General features: G+C 45.0%; 1 long non-coding RNA gene across 1 annotated transcript; it reads left to right on the top strand.

Moving 5' to 3' along the window:
• The first annotated feature begins 1,535 nt into the window (after window positions 1-1,535).
• Window positions 1,536-4,859, top strand: LOC131582345 (uncharacterized). The gene is made up of 3 exons (XR_009278314.1): window positions 1,536-1,608; window positions 3,642-3,782; window positions 4,717-4,859. It is a non-coding gene; the product is annotated as an uncharacterized LOC131582345 (long non-coding RNA).
• Window positions 4,860-6,000: the final 1,141 nt, after the last annotated feature.

Raw genomic sequence — 6,000 nt, 5'->3', positions numbered from 1 at the left:
GCAAAACAACCAACTAGACTTCATCTTTATGCAAGAGAGAAAATCTCTGTGAAGCAAATGCCACGAGTTCCATTTTATTCACCTATATAAACCACAAGAAATCTGGGGAAATCTTTGCAGAAAAAGGCTGCAGGAGCAAGAGGGAAAATATTTCTGCCTAAACCAAGTATTTTTAAAATATTTTTAAAGGGTAATTTCAGTGCAGTATTTGAAATTCTGCAGCAAAGAGATCTATCTAGAAGCTTCATCTCTAGCTTGTCTTCCTTAAATGACACAACAGTTACCATGGCTGTACATTTCTCTGTAGCCCCTGTCTTCACAGAGGTGCAGCATCCCAGTCAGGCAGGTCCGATTCCAGCTGTGTTTTCTGCATGAATGTCCCCTGGGGACTGTCCCATGTATGCACACCTGCCCAGGAGTGCCCTTTATCTGTAGCACTCCCAGTCCTGGAGCAAGAAACCAGGATGGGACCAAACCCCCATCTCCTTCACTGTGGTGCCAAACTCCAAACCAGACTATGCCTGTTTTTTTCTCTGCCTATTTCTCAAATTGGGGACCAGGCTTCATTGCTGGTGCTTATCCCATACGCTGCCCAGTGGAAAACTGGCATGTGAGCACAGGTGTAGGTTCCAAGGGGGTCAGAAGAAAGTTGCCCATGACACAGGGGCCTTTGTGGTACATGGTTCATTAGCCCAGTCCAAAGTTGGAGTGGAAGGACTCAGGCATACCTGGGTGTGTTTGTGCATCCTAGTTTCTCTGGCAGTTTGGTGACTCTCACAGAAGTGTAATTGGGAGCAAAGTTTTATTCCAGTGGATACAGCACGTAGAAAGAAGTTCACCTTCAGTTAGAGAGGATCTTAATATGACCTTCCGTAAAAAAGGGGCATTGTTTTGAGTTGTTAAACAGCTGCTGTGTTCCACCCCACTAATGGTTGCAATTCAGGAGTGAATAATATAAGCCTTAGATAAACAGCTGGTAAAATAATTGGGATCTTTCCTGGCAGGGGGAAGCAGGCAAGTTACTCAACAAAAAGAAATTATTATTCTCACTGCCTAGGAAATGAAGTGCTGTCCTTTTCATCATCAAGTGGGCTGTCACACGAAATCTCTCCCCGCCCTTCTGGAAGCAACCCATACCACTTGTAGTGTTCTTTTGCCATCTTCACTCTCATAGGAAGCAAGAGACCATTTTAGTTTGGATTAATTTATCTTCTCTGTTTTACCTTCAGACCTTTGTCTCCTTCTCCACCCCATCCCTGGTCTTCTTAAAAATAATCCTTCCAACTGCCCTTCTACTGTTCTGTAGGGGAACAAACACTGTCTCCTTTCTCGAGGCAGCTGTGACATGAGTGCAAGAGAAGCAGAAGCTTCCCCCACCCGCTCCCTCCTGCCAAACTCGGCGTGTCCACTCGGTACACGCTGTGTCTGCTGGGCTGGGGCAGGACTGCAGAGCACCGGGCCTTGGGTCTTGGCCTCCATCGGATGAACAATTTCCCGTTGAAGGTTACTCACTTCCTGTTTTCCGTATTTAGACAATCTGGGCCTATTGGGAGCTTTGATTTGTTGTAAACTTCAGCTGTTTTAAACGTTAAGTCGCGGGAGACTGAGGTAAGGGGAAGGAGGGGGAAAGGCCTGTAGACAAATTAGGGTTATTTAATAGCAGGACTGTGTTCTCTCTGCAGTGTTCTAGTGACCATTAGAGCATGTGAAAGGAAGGTCGGGGCTGAGAGCATGGGAGATGGCGAAAGGGCTGCGTGCGGCTCTGTGTGTGCGTGGGGCTCTCCGTCAGTGTGTGTGGTCAGCACTTGGAATCAGCCAGGGGATGCACTGCAATGACTAATGTCTCCAGTGTGTCATTGTGCCACAAACAGCTGGATGGAGGTGCTAAGAGCAGTGCAGCAGCTCCACAGCAAAGGCAGGGAGGAGCTTCTAACCTAGAGAGTGCTGTGCCCTTTCCCTGTGCCTATCAGTACACACCACATGCTGACATTTGTTAGAACCTGCCCTGAAGTTTGCTAGGCTGGAGCAAGTTAACACTTGTAGGTAGCTGATAGGGCAGGTCATGTCTTCTTTATGCCTGTTTTGCAAGGGTAAACTGAGGCAGGGAGCACTGTAATTATGCTTGTTATCAGAAAGTGAGTGTGTGAGGGAATGGGGTGAGTCCTGGCACTAGTCAAGCAGTGGTCTGCCTCCAGAGATGTGCTTTTTCATCAAGAACATCTTTCCTGTGCTGCTGGGAGTAATGCTTGGAAAGAAGAAAATAGTGTGCAGTCCAGAGTGCCTGTGGGCTCAAAGGTTATGTGAAAAATTTTGGTCTGTTCTTTTTGTTCATCTAGTTCTCTTCTATCTATGATTAACTCTCAACATGGGGTTGTTTTACATCCAAAATTTTCAGGGACCCACAAAAAAGAAAAGAAAAATAAAGCAAAATAATGGATGGGCTGAATTAAAGCAGGAGATGGTAAAATGATCTGTATTTTACAGCAAAATCCAGTAGGGATTGCCTTGAGATCACCCTAGCAATATAACCTGCCACCAGAATGCCAATGAGGGCAAGTGGGAGTAAACTCAAGAACCAGAGATAAAAAAATCACAACCAAATAGACAACAGAATGTCCCAGGTAAAGAAATCTGCCATGTACTCTCTGCCTGACAGAGAGCAGGCAGGAGCTGAATCAAGAGCCAGAAGAAACTAAGAGCATTGGGAAAGACTCGGTGAAGCACTGAAGTGTTTAGAAGAAACAAGGGTCCATGTTCACGTTGTGGCATTGATAGGCCCAACTCCAAATGATTTACACAGGCTCTTGACCCTCCTGAGCCAGAGTCAACTTTCCCCCAAATAATTCCCTGCAGCCCAAAGCACAGAGAGAGGTGTGTGCAGGATACAGGCAGATGGCTGTTTTCTGCCTGGTGCTGCTGTATAGACTGCATTAGCATTATACTTCCCTGATTCAGGTTTTTATAGACCCAGCAGTAGCAGTTCCCTCCCTCAGCCGTATGTCGAAGCCTTTCCCTGAAGGAGGGGTTAGTTCGCTATTGTCTTTCTACCTGCTGGATGTTTTGTCTCTCACTCTGGATTCTCTCTCACCAGGATCTCTCATCCTGCAGCTGCATTTTGTTCAGATGCGCTTTCGCTGTTCAGAAATGCAGCTTAGTTCTTACTGCAAATGCAGGGCAGTTCTGCAGTGTCTCCCAAAAGTTTCCTCAGGTGGGGGTCCTAGACCTCTCAGCAGCACCTTGGTGCAATGTAAGCCCTGAATTTAGGACAAACTCTGTATCTGACAGTAACTCATCAGACTGAGCCACCAGGGTTGGCTGCAAAGCTGGCACCACAGAGAATTGCACCTAAAGCTGTTCAAGCAAATGGTGTCTCTGAATTGGCACCAGCCGGCTGCCCTGATGCTGAGGTTTGATCTGTTAGACCCAGAACAGCCTGGTTTGCACTCATATCACCATGCTTAAAGAACAGTCACTTAATCTCACTTAGAAATGTTTACTTGCAAGGACCAGATGGCCCAGGGAATTGGGCTAAACAAAGCATTTTACTTCTAGGTCATGCATTCTAATCCAGTCCAGGTTGGTGATAAATGAACATATTCACCTGATAGCCACTTTTGGCTTCATTTTTGGTTGTTTTTCAGGCTAATTTCCAAGGGGAGATGCCTCACCACAAAATCTCCCTCTCTGCCCTGCCACAGTTGGTACTGATTTGACTGTCTCTGCAGAGAAGCCAAGGATCAAATGCTCCATGGCGCCAGACTGTTTTCTTTTGCAGCCTGCAGGTAAGGGGAAGTTGTCCTGTGTCTGGCTGTGTCATGCCTGCTCCGCGGATGGGCAGGGATTCAGTTTGTGAATCTGCTGCCCCAACCCCCTCCACCAATGTGAAATTATTTTTTTTTTTAAATGGGAAAATGCTTAATTGCAGTTGACATATAGGCACTCTCTGTTATGAACTTTACATGCAATCACAGATAACAGCATCAAAATTAATGCCTGCTTCCCACTTGTCCTTCTATAAGCAATAAACGTTTGGCAAGTCAGTAAATAACAAAATTCTCATGTGGCCATCTACAGGTCACCAGGATACTTAAGAAGTTTGCGTTAATTATACCATGTTTGCCATCAAAGAGGGGATATTAACCCTTTCGATCTGTTACAGGAAAGCAGTGGAGTCATTTGAAAGTAAGTAAATAAAATCTTGTCACCAGAAGTGCAACCTTTGCAAAATAATAGTTTAAAAAGGGATGTTTGAAGCAAAAACCTCAGTAGACATGGAAAATACAGTACCTTTTCAGCTTCCCTTTTATTTATTTTGTATTTTGACATCAAACACTCCCTGTAACCTAATCTTCTTGGCTTTTGATGTGGCCGTGGAGACATGACAATTAAGCACTGCTTAAAACAATAATCCCAACAACAGGAACCAAAGGCAAGTAATGTCAGGGTTCCCCCCTCACAAAAATTCTGTCCCCCAGTGTTTGGTGGTAGTGAAAGGACTATAAATCCCAATTTGTTGCCTTGATATCTGCTCTGTGCTTACACTTTACGTTGAACTTTACACACTTGCTCCATTTCCATTCCCTGCTGTTTGTTTTTCTTCTGCTATGCGAAATGTCTGGAGACAAACACAAAACACACATTGCAGAGAGATGGTTTGATCTTTCACAGATTAGTGCCACCTGACAAACATGGGATTATTTATTATCTGTGTTGCAGGAACTGCTGAAGCCTCTGCTCAGAGAAGCACGCTCCTCCGGGCGCTGGGGGATGCACCACCCCTCCTGACAGTCTGATGGATTATGGCCCCAGTTCTGTCAGCAGATCCAACCAAACCAGCAAACCGACGGCAGAGAGGCAGCCCCCAGGTAAGCCACCATCACAATCTGAATGGGATGTGTACTGTGCAACCAAAGCAAACAGCTTGATTATTCCTGTTTTAAAGAGATGTTGTTAGTTCTCCTTTCTCAGTTATTCAAGCATAGAAGGAGAGAGGCTGAGTTTAGTTATCCTGTATTAAACCTGCCTGAAAAAGAACATGTTTCTTTTTAAATGAAGCTTGCACAGTATGCTATAAACTGCTTTTTTTTCTTTTTTTTTTTTTTAATGGGTGTTTGCACTAAGCCTTGCTGAACAAGTTAGAGAGATTATTAACTCATCTGAAATGATGCAGGAAGGCCTTGTCCCAGTTGTGTGTTCTTCCTTCAGCACATGGAGAGCTGCTGCGACTCCATGGTATTCTCAAGCAGGACTTGCAACCAGGGCTGGGCAAAAGACTGCAGGGGGAAAGAGAAGCACCACTCAGAAAGAGCTGGGATTTACACACACACACACACACACACAGGAAAAGGAACCAAGGTTATTTTTTTTCTTAATGAGTAGAGTTATCCCCAAGCTGATTTCCATAGGGACTCGAAGGAGGAAACCCAAAATTCATTAGCAGTTTTCTTGAAAATATTGTTGCAGCAGCAGCAATGTGCACCCCTACGCACGGCAGGGTGACTTTGCGAGACTTTGCTGCACTTTAGAAGGCCCCAAGGGGCTCCTTGTGTGGGTCAAACTTGAATGTGTGATGAAAGCAGCCACAAAGTTTTGGTCATGGAAAATCTGTTAGACAAGCAATTTTCTCCATCCTCACATGCCAGTCCATGTGCACACCTCCCTGCGCCCAGGGCTGCAGTCCTCATTCCCAGGGCAGCACTGAGCAGCTCCAGGCTGGCCATTCCTCCTTGCACACGTTTCCAGGTGGAGAGTGTTTCTTTGGAGAACTTTCCCTAGTCTAATACAGGTCCTGCCTTGAAATCCATTAAGCAGCTGGCCACTTTTCTACATTTACAGTGCTTTTAAAATGTGTTTTTAATGTAAAAGTATTTCTCCAAGCACTTTAATAAAAGAATCAACACACAAAAAAAAAAAAAATTCAAGAGAAACCACAGTTCATCAGCTACAATGTGACTGCTGCCTCAAAATTTAAACTAGTTCAGAAACTTTGGCACACTTAAC

The sequence above is a fragment of the Poecile atricapillus genome, chromosome 9 (assembly GCF_030490865.1).
Source record: "Poecile atricapillus isolate bPoeAtr1 chromosome 9, bPoeAtr1.hap1, whole genome shotgun sequence".
In the NCBI taxonomy this organism is placed as follows: domain Eukaryota; kingdom Metazoa; phylum Chordata; class Aves; order Passeriformes; family Paridae; genus Poecile; species Poecile atricapillus.
Note: the sequence above shows the minus strand (reverse complement) of the source record. Positions and strands in the feature narration are given on the sequence as shown.